Source organism: Suncus etruscus, chromosome 7 (genome assembly GCF_024139225.1).
Source record: "Suncus etruscus isolate mSunEtr1 chromosome 7, mSunEtr1.pri.cur, whole genome shotgun sequence".
NCBI lineage: Eukaryota > Metazoa > Chordata > Mammalia > Eulipotyphla > Soricidae > Suncus > Suncus etruscus.
In genome coordinates, this window is record NC_064854.1 from 17,860,668 (window position 1) to 17,874,399 (window position 13,732).

Consider the following 13,732-nt stretch of genomic DNA (forward strand, 5'->3'; position numbering starts at 1 on the left):
GGAAGGTGAGGGGGCTTTTTTCCTGGGGCCTATTCTTAGGCCTTTTGGCTTCGGCCTCTTCATGGAATAAAGAGCTGTTTTCTTCGGAAGCCTGACTGCCTGTTGGCTTTCTTCCCGCTGCATTCACCTCAGAACCGCTGGCTGAACATGGTAACAGACGCGTAGTCCAAGCTGGAGGAGAAAGGCCTCATCCTCCATCCCTCCATCAGTCAATCTCATCAGGGGCTGATTTGCAACACATAGGTACTAATAGTTGTTTCAGGGGAAAAAGGAGTGGAAAAACTCACTCTTTAAAATAGTTTGTGTCATTATCTTCAACCTTAAAACTGGAGCATTATTTCTTTTTATTTCTCTTTGTTGTTTAATATTTAATTGTATTATTATGATGCTGATTAAAGTTATGCAAGAAAAAAGGCAGGAAAAAGCTCTAATCTTTGACTCTGCTCAGTGGATCCTTGTTGTGTTAGTCTATAAGTCCAGGATTCCTGTTTGCAAATTATGCCCATTAGCCCTTTGCACATCTCCCTGGTTCCAAATGTGGTTAAAAATTGTGACCTTAATGCTTCATAAGGGCTATATATGCCAATATATCATTAGCAATATTTTCCTTCCATCCATGAGGTCATCTCTTGCAAGGTTAACAATATGAGTTATTTTAAATTAAAGAGGTATAATTTCTGTTTGTTTTAGGTACAAATTATATTCATCTCAGGCACAATTTCTATTTGTTTTCTAAGCAACAGTAGGTCTGGTGTATAACCTATTCTTTACTGTGGTAAGGTAACTTTTTATTTCAAGCAAAATCTGATCATCCTAACCCCTTGAACTAAGTTTTATTGGGTGCTTTCCAAGTGGCAGGTACTGTACTAGACATGCACCCTCTCATTAATTCCTCTCATAAATTTTATTAGTCTTCTGCTCTGGTTTCTCTTTTCAATTTTAGTGACCAGGAAACCATGGCATTGAGAGTTTAAATAATCACCCAACATTCATAGTCATGCATAGGGAAATGGATGCAATTATTATTATGTTTTTCAGGGGGAATCTAGAGTTGAAAGTCAAATGAGAAGTCTCTGTAGAGTGACTTTTGACATGGTCCTCACTAAACTTCTTGACCTCTGGAGGAATTCCTGTGGCATGAGACTCTTAATGTAAATGTGTGCTGACCCTTACTTTGCTTCTGTTTTCTCTGGCCTGAGATTGATTGAATTATGAGAAGTGTAAAAAACTTCATTTTTCAAGAGCTTGAGCATAAATAACATGAATATTCAGTAGCTATAAGAAGAAACCACTACATTTATATATACTCCTTTAAAATTGCTCTGATCATTTGATTTTTTTTGCTTAACTCCTACCTTTTTACTCCCCACCCCAGTATTATCACCTAGAGCTACCATATTATTGAACATTGCATTAGAGAACTTAATTATTTTGTATGTAAAACTTTGTACTCTTTACTGAAACTTTCTTCTCTTTCTCAAATATCAAGATGCAATAGTTGTTCCACACATATTCACTGGCTGTGTAATAAAATCCTTTTTATAAAAAACAGACCCAAATGTAAGAATCAAATTGACCAAATAAGATAGCTTTGCATTGCTAAATTCTTTGCCACTTGTTTCTTTAAAAAATATCCTAACACAGTTTAAACAGTAATAAAGAAGTCAGCAAAGTTCCAAGTTATGTGCACCTAAGGCCAAAAGGCAAAGCATTATCTTCCATATGAGTTTTTCCTACAAATCACTGAGCCTTTTCCTAATATTGAAAAGATGTATGTTTAATTGAAACACAGAATTCGATCAGTCAGAAAATCTCTCGCTCTTCTAGTACACACTGTTGACAATGACTTTCACGTGAAATGAAATGTTCCATATTTTATTAGCACAGGCAGGCAGGTGCTGCTTCTTTCTTCTTCTTCTTCTTCTTCTTCTTCTTCTTCTTCTTCTTCTTCTTCTTCTTCTTCTTCTTCTTCTTCTTCTTCTTCTTCTTCTTCTTCTTCTTCTTCTTCTTCTTCTTCTTCTTCTTCTTCTTCTTCTTCTTCTTCTTCTTCTTTAGTAAATGCTGCTTTTGGGGAAAGACCTCAAAAATTTAGTGGTTAATGTCTAATCTATTAATTCTCCAGCATGACAGCAGAAAACAAGTTTTCAAGGGCTTCCTGAGTCTAAAATCTGGCCCCAAATCTCTCGCTATAGAATTTCATCAGCAGGAAGTACCTTTCTGCCGTCCCGACTGGTGCGCTGATAAAACCACTGATTCTGCTGCTGTCGATAAACTCCCTATGTGAAAGCCTTCAACCCTCAACAATTTTCAATTCCAAGCAAGCCTTAACCATTTTATTTTCTGTGTGCTTCTCATTTACCCAGAGTAATATGCTATCTTTTCCCATGGCCTATCAGGATAGTTCAGCTCTGGGCATGGCCAGAACAGATGCCTGGATTCATTTTCTATAACACTAGCTGCTCCATATGGACTGGATTGAAATTCTTTTCCCCCCTCCCCCGAAATAATCAGAAAGGTGCCTTTACATTTTCTTCCAGGAGGGGAGAGGAAAAAACTCAGTCTGGTGGCAAATGGAGAGGCTAAATTTTCTCTCTTGTCTGTGGATTTTCAGAGAAAAACGACTCTATGAGTTTCTTCCAGGACGCCAAGAACAAATGACTGGAAATTACAGAGAAGCCCATGAACTTTTTTATTATTCAGAGTTTGATTTTCTGTTTTGGGTAATAGATCTAACAGACAGATTCAGAATTTGGTCAAGAGGGTGAATGACGTTTTTGTGCCTAGCTGGGGTTTTGGGGAGAGGGTTTTTTTGGGGTGCTTTTTTAGAGGAGGCTTTTTTTTTTGTGCAAGTTGATGGTTTACAGGACAATTCTGCAAAATGCTCGGTTAGATGCTGCATTGTGGCCCTAGCTGAACCCAATGGATATCATCCAGGCTATCGTTGTCCAGGAGAGTTGAAGCTAACAAGAAGTGAGATCTGGGTGGCAGAAGAGAATTTAGGCTTTGGATTTTAATCGGGTATCTAGTTGCTAGTGAACCTTTGAAATAAACCTCAGTGTTCAATAAGTGGTCAGCGGCCCACATTTTAGGAACAGGAAGTGATGAAATGCCATTCAATGAGACTAGGAAGGTGGACTTGGATGGGCTCCCCTCCTTTGAGCCAGCAGATCATTGTGTAGAGTAAGACAGCTTCAAACTAGCAGTAGGCAGATTGAGACAGAAGCCCACTGAACTACTGGGTAACAGACCCATTGTTGGTGAAGTGCGGATGAGCATATGGGAGGCTGGTGGAGTTCATGGATGAGAATCTTCTTGACTTTTGTCTCAGCATTCCAGTCCCAGGTCCAGGCATGCTATGTCCCACCTGTTGAGAAGCCTGCCCTCAAGGGTAAAAGCCTGCCCTCAACTGTGGTCTCCAGAAGTTCTTGGTAAGTTCTTGTTTTTGTAAATTCTTGATTTTCATCTCCAAACTGAAGTAGAGATTCCTTGCAGTGGAGAATGAAGGAGATATTTGAGCAATGTGTGTTTGTGTGTTTCTTTTGTTGTTGTTGTTGTTTTGGGTCACACCCAGCATTGCTCAAGGGTTATTTCTGGCTCTACACTCAGAAATCGCTCCTGGCAGGGTTAGGGGACCATATGGGATGCCGGGATTCGAACCACCGTCCTTCTCCATGCAAGGCATGCTATCTCTCCAGCTCCTGTTGATGTATTTCTTGAAGTTCAAGGTTCATCTTTGGCATGTTGAGTCCCTGTGTGACCTCCTCTTGGAAAATGCTCTTTATCATAATCATCCTCATTATCATCACCAATGACATCTGCCCAGATAAAGGCACAGATAACTCCATGAGTGGATTTATTGAGTGTGTAGATATCCAAGAGCCCATCCCTGTTAAATTTGTTCCTCCGGAGTGATAGTGTGTCAGCAGTGGGCTTGGGGAAGGTGCCCACAGCCATTGATTCTCCTTCCCACCCAAGCTGTGACTCAAGAAATATCTTGGTGGCCTTGTACCCAGAAGTCACTACCGATGCCCTAGTCTGGAGCTTTCTTTGCAATGCAGAGTGAATGATTTTTTTTCTTATTCTCAGTTTTCTTAAATGTCTCCAGCTTGCAGAGATGCCCAGCAGGAGCATGTGAATATGCAAAGGCTATTTTTATAAGAATTGAGAGAAAAATGCAGCAATGTGAATAGTGGTGAAAAAACAGCCCATTCTGCATTCAAAATTAATTGATTAAAGGCAAATAGGACTACTTGATCTCCACTGTTATGCTATTCAACAAAAGAAAATCCTAGAGAAAGGGTAAAAATGATTTATCATAGACTAGGTTGAATGCAGGCAAGCTTCACAGGTTTTATTTTGGTTCATTTTGGGGTGAGAATTTACTATTTTTTTGAGCTCAGAGATCTCTTCTGATTGAGGTGTTGGGGGGACAACAATCTGAGATGTTGGGTATTAAATCAGGTTGACTGTGTGCAAGTTAAGTGCCCTACCTACTGAGCTTCTTCTTTAGCCCATCCACTTTAGTCCAAGTACTCCTGTGATCTTTTCTTGTAATTTAATTTTTTTTTTTTGTTTTTTTTTTTTAGGCCACACCCATTTGATGCTCAGGGGTTACTCCCGGTTAAGCACTCAGAAATTGCCCCTGGCTTGGGGGACCATATGGGACACCGGGGGATCAAACCGCAGTCCTTCCTTGGCTAGCGCTTGCAAGGCAGATAACTTACCTCTAGCGCCACCTCACCAGCCCCATGTGATTTAATTTCTTGAGTCATTCAGTAGCTCTAGAAACAACAGCCCAAGTTGAGTTCTTGGAAGTGGAAATGGGCACATTTTGATGAATATGAAATGAATCTTTAAGTAAATGTAAGGTTCAACTTTTGGTTTCTCAGAGGTAGGGAGCAATAAAGAAAAAATGCAGAATTAAGACAAATCCTGATGGTTCCACTTTCACATTCAGGCTACTTTCACACTTCATTGAATTTTCCATTTTAGTGCAGTGCAGTGACTCTTGAATAATTCCCTCACCTGCTTCCCCATCCTCTCTGCAAAGATTGTATCAGGGGTCCTCAAACTTTTTAAACAGGGGCCAGTTCACTGTCTTTCAGACTGTTGGAGGGCCAGATTATAGTAAAAACAAAAATTATGAACAAATTTCTATGCACACTGCATATATCTTATTTAGAAGTGAAGAAACAAAATGGAATAAATACAATATGTGGCCCGCGGGCCGTAGTTTGAAGACCCCTGGTTGAATCAGTCCCACCACTCAGTCCTTTCCACCTCAATCTCTCTCACTTCTCCAGCACCCATTCAATGGTGCCTCCCCCTTCAAATTTCTTCACTCCCTTTAATTGGTTTTCCTATTCCCATTACTGTAGGATGAGAAGCCTTAAGAGTCCTGGAATGTGGGTGATTTTCTGTCCTGGCCCTTCATCGCCTGCTTAGTCACCATTAAAGAGGGCTCATAGCTGAGCACAAATACAGAACATTCAACAGACCATCCAACAGCTCCTGATCTGACCCTCGGCCTCTGCCACATGACTCCCCTCCCCTGCCATGTTGTGTGTCAACTGTCTGTCAGCATGTAGGAGTTTTATCTACTTTCTATTATAAAATATTATAGTACTCAAAACAATTACAAATAAACCATTAACACAAAATTCTATGAATTTGTTCAAGAGTTCATCTTTATCTCAGTACCACACAATTTTTGATTTCTATAGCTTTATAGTACAATTTAAAATCAGAGAAAAAAATTTCCTTCATCTCAATTTTCCTCAAGGTTTTTTTTTGACTGTTTGGGGCATTTTGTGGATGTATATACATCTTTTAGATAAATTCATTTCTGTGTGCTACGAACCCCCAAATAATATAAAATAATTTTTCAACCCTAAAAATAAATTGGTAGTTCATATTAGAAAATTTCAACAATGGTATTTATTTATATTTTCCTAGACAAACTAGCTATAAATGGGGCATAATGAGGTTAGTTCTCTCATGGACAACAAATGAGTAAGCAAATGAATAGCATTCTGATCCCAATGATGAGAAATGTAAGGCCCAGTGACTCAGTTAAAGTAACACTAATGATATTTATAAATAATCTGATCCTATTGGACTATGATTTCCTAAACAAGTTTATTTGACACACATATATATGTTATATACTTTTTGTTATAACTGGGACTCTGAAAACAGTGGTTTTAATATATACAACATTTTGTCACATATATATATATTTATGTTTAGTTTATTTATATACTTATATTTAAGTTATAATTATAACTTATGTGCTATATAATTTTTATATTTTATAATTAAGTAGTCACTTTTTAAAAATATGACAAGAATAGATGAAGAAATTTTCATTTTTTTTAATGAGAAAAAGAATAGTATGAATATTCCTGAAAAAATTTAGGTCCATAGTGATAGCATAGCAGATAGGGTATTTTTCTTGTATGTCGTAGACCTATGTTTGATCCCTGGCATCCCATATGGTCTCCCTGGCTTGCTAGGATTGATTTCTGAGTGCAGAGCCAGGAGTGATTTCTGAGCGCTGTCGCATGACTCAAAAAAAAGAACAATAAAACAACAACAAAAAAACAATTCAAAATAGACTTCAGGAAAATTATTTATTTAAGGGAGAAATTCTGACAATGCTGACTCTGACTGCTGCTCAGAGAAATGACTGAATTCTTAGAAGAAGAGATAATTTTAGGTTACTTTTCTAAAATAAATGGTGATGGGAGATGTCTTTACAAGATCAATTTGATCATGAATATTCATATCAGATTTTTTCATTAAACACAGATGAGAGTCTGAGATCTACATTTCTACCCAAAGACTATTGTGCCTTGAAACAAGGGTAAAACACTAAATTCTCAGAAATGTTAATCCCCAAAGAATCAGCTCAAGAATTCCCAACAGGGGTGGGGTGGGTAGGAGGGAGATTTGGGACATTGGTGATGGGAATGTTGCACTGGTGAAGGGGGATGTTCTTTACATGACTGACACCCAAGCATAACCATGTTTGTAATCAAGGCGTTTAAAATAAGATATTAAAAAAAAAAAAGAAAAAGAAAAGAATTCCCAACAATGCAGCATGCCCGTTTAATCATATAAGCAGTACATTCTCTGCTTAAAGCCAGAGTAAAACAAAAAATTCATTGTAATTATTTAAAAATATAAGAAATACTAGGCCAAGAAGCCTTAAGAGCACTACCAAAGGGTTTTGTAATTCATCAAATGGAAATCATAATTTGACTTTTTTGACAGTCTGTTGCCCTTGCATTTTTTTTTTTAAATTCGGTTATTGTTGAGCTTACTCCAGTTATCTCCTCTGGCCAAGTACAGACAGAAATTTAAAGCCACTGCATATAGAAAAATAGATTTGGAGCTTAGCTAGGGCCACTTTGGTTATTTCCAGAAAAATAAATACAAACTTTATTTGAGTTAGTGGGGCAGGAGAAGCATGCATAAAAGATAAGTAAATCATTTTCATTACAACTGGACTAGGCTGGAATAGAAATAGTCTTTGGGATTGCAGAAGTTAGATATAGATGTCCCTTTCCTTTGCATCCACCATCTTTTCTTTAAAAAGGAATAAAGATAAAAAAGAAATTCTCTGAGTTTTAAAGAATTAAAATATAATAAAAGTAAAGGCATCGGTATGTGTTTATCCAGAACCATTTTAAGTTTTGGACAGGCAGTTAACTGATAGAAAAATGCTGTCAATCTAGTTAGGACTTCCTTAACTTCAGACGCATATGTCTACACTACATAGATTTCTCACTTAAGTTTTTTTTGAGAAAAACAACAATGACAGAAACTCAGAACACATTCCAAATTTGAAGATAATATTTCACTTAATGTCAATGTGGAACTGAGACTCTAGTAGAAATGGCATGATTGAAACGATATTTGTGTAACATAGCTTCATGCCTTGGAGATCTTTTCTTCCTATCACTCAAGATTCTCATCTCTCAAGGTTCACTCATCCAAAACCCTCTATATTCTCAAATATCTCAGTCACTTTTATCATACAAGTCATACATGAACTAAATGGAGACAATGAAAGAGATGTAGATATTTCAGTTTTAATATTCCTCTTGATTCTGAAAGATCAATGTGGAGTACAAAGGACTTTAGTATGATAGCTCAGAAATTCTCAAATATCTAGTTTTCCATTACACAAACATTAGTTTTTGACTAGTGCCTTATTTCTTTTCTTTCTTTCTACTTTTTAATGTTAGACTTAACTTCATCTGCATTTTGACAATTAGGAAACAAATATATAACAGAAGTTATTTAATTTCTCTACCAGCCAATGGAACAGGAATCAAGCCATTGCTGTTTCAAGCTGAATGTTCTTTGCATGCCCTAATGCGACCTCTGTTTCAATAGAAGTTCAGATCTGGCCCTGAGTTGTAAATAGGAATATTTCTTGTCACGGAGATGTTCAACAAGCGATGTAAAATGAGTTACATTGTTCCTAGGTTTTGACTCCATTTTGAAAATCATTCAATTGATAACAATTAGCAGTTTGAGATGAGTGGATGAGTATCATCAACTGAAGATTGAAGCTAATTAATGAGGAATTCTGGGAAGTCGTGTTCTTCCTTTCCTGTTGGATGGTTAGACATGAAACCTTGGGTCTGTCAAATGAGCAACACCTTTACATCAGTATTAAATTCACACACAAAGAAAACTAATTACAGGAAAGCTGGCTCAAACCTACTTTGCCAACACTCAACAGGAAATTCTCACTTAGGCAGGAAAGTCAAGGACTGCTGTCTTAAACTAGACTTATTTTGAGAAACCTGTTCACTTATTTTGGTGCGTGTAAAGGACAGATAATGATGTACATTGTTTATGTTTTTGGATCACAGAGAGGAAAATACAGATGTTGGAAAGAATAAGTTTTAGTGAAATAATCATCTAGATTTTGAGTTAATTCCTGTTAACCTGTCAACAAGTAGTGTCTCCACTAATGAAAATTGTAAGATCTTGAAATGCTCCTTTCAGCACCGAATTTGGACTCATATCACTTCTGGGCTCTGGAAAGAGTCATGTGTTTCTTATGTTAGAAAATAACTAGCAAGGAAGAACTTATGTCCCAACTGAAGTGGGGATATGTAATAATTAACTAAAGTCACCTGGCTTACCTAATTTTCATTAAGAAGCTACTAGTGTAGCCAAATTCCACCTAAACTTTTCATATAAATGTATTTTATTCTCAACTTCAAATTTACAAAGCTTGAGCACTGACTATAAATATCATATCAAAAGGATGATTTTGAGGGCTTTGAAAACTTTGAGAATGGACCTGATGACAATAATTCTCAATAATTGTGGTTAGGAAATTCATCATTTTGAAAGAACCAGGTCCTCAGGAATCTCTGTGATAGACAATAGGTTCAATATATAACACATATATCCAAGATTAGATGCTTTTCAAAGTGGACATTCTGATTTTCTTCAGTCATTCTATTAAATCAGGGTATTTACTATAGTTCCTTTAGATTTCTGATATCATTATACAATTTTTTTCACATTCCAAAATGCATATTTTTGTTTGAGGTACAGTTAGGAAGATCTCTGATTGAAAAAAAATCTCTGTGTACATTAAAGTCTTAGCAAAACTAATTAAAATAGATGCATGAATTTTATGACATAGTTTACATGTTTATTAATGTTTAAAAGCTATTTTGGACAGCAAATTTTGTTTTGGACTGAGATTTATAGTACTAAATCTGTAGGTCACACTGACTTTTCAACAACTCATTCTGCATATATTCCATTTAGGCTTTGGAACTTGTTATTTCTTCAATTCAATCTATAACATACCAGTTATGTAGGTGAGAATATTTAGTATCACCATAATAATTTGTAGAAAATCAAGTCATATTAATTATTTTATAGCAATTTTTTATATTTTATTTAAACACCTTGATTACATACATGATTGTGTTTGGGTTTCAGTCATGTAAAGAACACCACCCATCACCAGTGCAACATTCCCATCACCAATGTCCCAAATCTCCCTCCTCCCCACCCGACCCCCGCCTGTACTCTAAACAGGTTTTCCATTTCCCTCATACATTCTCATTTTTTTTTATTAGGACAGTTCAAAATGTAGTTATTTCTCTAACTAAAATTTTATAGAAAATTTTAAGGCTATGTGGTTGGAAGGAGGATTGGGTCACTCCAGTGGTCCTTAGAGGTTACTTCTGACTCTGTGTTCAAGGGTGACCGACCCTAAGGCTACTCAGGAAATAAGATCATGTGATATCATATTAACACACACAAATAATAGCTCATTGTTCATAAAGCATTTTATTTTCAAGTCTTGCAAGTGAATAACATAAAGTTATAAAATAAAACCTGTCATAGAAATTTGATATTCTATTTTTATAAAGTATTTATTGGATAAAGAATGAAACCTTTTCTTTTACCATTCAACAATGATTTATTTCACCGCAAACAACTTGAGCTTGGAATCTATGAAAGCATAATGAATGGTATATAAAAACAAGTACTGAGAAGGATTACCCAGAGTGAAAGATGGTGATTCAACAGGATGAAAGGGTATAATGAGTTCCATTTTCAGAATATGTCTCATTGATGTGTAAAGAAATGCTTTGCAACAGAGAACGCATAAATGTAAAAGAGAAAATGTATATAATATCTTTTTCATAGCCTGAATACCAAGAATGGGAAGAAATCAGACAGAGAAGATTTTAGAGAAGAAATGTAGTAAGGTAGTGATATCATTGCTTTTGTCTTAAAAAATATTCCATTTTTCTGGCACACTTAAACTGAGTTTTAATGAGTCACATCATGCCGTGGGCAAGAGAGAAATCTTATATTGCAGGCAAGAAGGAAGTCCAAATAACAGAACTCTCTCTTAAGTAAGAACTTATAATGTGTGAGAAATTCATAGATTAAAAGAAAGAAAATTACATCCACTGAAGAAAGGTCTGTGTGTTAACCACTTCTCTTAGAAGAACAGAAAATTCTTCCTTAAAATTTTCCAATTATAGTGTTACAGCTTTTTAAAAATTTGTCCAGCAGGCCATCTGGTCTCCACTGGAAGACCCCCCCAAAAAAGAAAATTTTCCAATTATAAGTCCACTACCATTATTGTGTATCAAACTCACACTAATTGCATTTTGGGAGTATTCCAAAGGTTTTGGAAAGAGAAAACACAAAAACTCCAGTAAATTATACTTTAAATGAAGTCTATGTTTATTTATTTTAGAAATCCAAGGAAAATATTTCTTATTGAACATCTGATTGAATACACATTATTAATAGTATAAAATAGTAAATATCATTGGAAATACTATTTTATGATTGTCAATAGAAATTATAATCTTAGCAAATGAACAAACAATGGAATTATAATCTTAGCAAATGAACAAACAATGGAAAAATTAGTCAAAGAATGGGAACAGATGAAAATAGAAGTCTATGATAAGCTCAACAGAAACAACTTAAGAATCATTGGAGTCCCAGAGATCCAGGAAGAAAATTTCCAGGAAGAATCAATGGTCAAGAACATCATGAGAAACTTCCAGAGCTAAAGAATATATGTGATCAAATCCTGCATGCTCGAAGAGTACCAACCAAAAGAGACCCCAGAAAAAATACCCCAAGACACATCCTAGTCGCAATGACGAATCCCACAGATAGAGACAGAATTCTGAAAACAGCAAGATCAAAAAGGGAAATTACATTCAAGGGAGCATCCTTGAGATTTATACCAGAAACACTGTCACCAGAAACACTCAAGGCCAGAAAGCAGTGGTGGGATACTGTGACAAGACCGAATAAAATGAATGCTTCACCTAGAATACTGTACCCAGCAAAACTCACTTTCCAGTTTGACAAAAGAATACATGGTTTCACAGACAAAAAAAAAAGCTCAGAAACTTTACAGACTCAAAACCAGTCTTAAGAGAAAAAATGAAAGACCTAATTTAACACAAGATTAACCAAAAGAAACACCAAATTTCAATATAAAGATGGCATTAAATCCCAGGACAATTCTTTCTCTCAACATCAATGAACTAAATGCACCAGTCAAGAGACACAGAGTGGCTAAATGGATCAAAAAACTCAATCCAACCTTCTGCTGCCTACAAGAAACGCACCTGAATAGTCAGAACAAACATAGACTCAAAATAAAAGGCTGGAGAAAAATTATCCAAGCAAACAACACCCATAAAAAAGCTGGAGTGGCCATACTAATATCAGATAATGCAAACTTTATACTCAGAAAGGTTGTAAGGGACAAAGATGGATAGTTTATATTAATCAAGGGGTATGCAGAGCAGGAAGAAATAACTCTCCTAAACATATATGCACTGAATGATGGGCCAGCAAAATATTTAATACAATTGTTGACAAATCTGAAAAATAATATCAATAACAACACAATAATTGTGGGGGACCTCAACATGGCTTTGTCAACAAAGGATCGGTCAACCAGACTGAAACCCAACAAGAATATACTAGATCTGAGGAGAGAAATGGAAGAAAGAGGCCTAGTGGATATATCTAGGACACTCCATCCCCAGAAACCTGGATACACATTCTTCTCCAATGTACATGGGACATTCTCCAGGATAGACTACGTGCTGGCACATAAAACATACCTCCATAATATCAAGAGGATAGAAATTTTGCAGGCTACCTTCTCTGACCACAGGCTCTGAAATTATTTGTGAATTCCAAAGGGACACAAAAGAAAAACTTTAACACCTGGAAGTTAAACAGCCTCATACTCAATAACCAGTGGGTCCGAGATAAAATCAAGGAGGAAATCAAAAGGTTCCTGGAAACAAATGACAATAAAGACACAAACTATCAGAACTTATGGGACACAGCAAAAACAGTACTGAAAGGAAAATTTATAGCTTTGCAAGCACACATCAGGAAGGAAGAAGGGGCTTACCTGAGTAGCTTAATGATACAGCTAATAGAACTAGAAAGTGCTCAACAAAAGGACCCAAAAATAGGGAGACAAAAGTAAACAACAAAGCTGAGAGCAGGAATCAATGAAATGGAAACCCAAAAAACAATCTGAAAGATCAACGAAAGCAGAAGTTGGTTCTTTGAGAAAATAAACAAGATTGATAGTCCACTGGCAAAACTAAAAAAGAAAGAGAGAGAGAGAAAGAGAGAGAGAAAATTGATAACTCATATTAGGAATGAAAAAAGAGAGATCACTACTGATATGGCAGAGATTCAAAGGGTAATCAGAAACTACTTTGAAAAACTCTACGCCACTAAAAATGAGAACCTGGAAGAAATGGATAAATTCTTGGACTCTTATAATCTTCCACAGTTGAAGAAAGAGGATGTAGCATATCTAAACATCCCCATCACCATTGATGAAATTAAAACGGTAATCAAATGTCTGCCCAAAAACAAAAGCCCAGGTCCAGATGAATTCTTTCAAACTTTCCAAGAGGAACTACTACCAATTCTGGCAAGACTTTTTCATGAAATTGAACAAACGGAAACACTTCCAAATAGCTTTTATGAAGCCAACATCACCTTGATACCTAAACCAGACAGAGATGCTATGAAAAAAGAAAATTACAGACCAATATCGCTGATGAATGCAGATGCAAAGATCCTCAACAAAATCCTGGCAAATAGGATTCAATGCCTCATTAAGAAGATCATCCACTACAATCAAGTAGGTTTCATCCCAGGAATGCAA

The 13,732-nt window shown here is 36.2% G+C and overlaps 1 non-coding gene across 1 annotated transcript; it reads left to right on the forward strand.

Annotated features, from left to right (window-relative positions):
• The first annotated feature begins 11,039 nt into the window (after nucleotides 1-11,039).
• Nucleotides 11,040-11,101, forward strand: LOC126014592 (U7 small nuclear RNA). The gene has a single exon (XR_007497614.1). It is a non-coding gene; the product is annotated as a U7 small nuclear RNA (small nuclear RNA).
• Nucleotides 11,102-13,732: the final 2,631 nt, after the last annotated feature.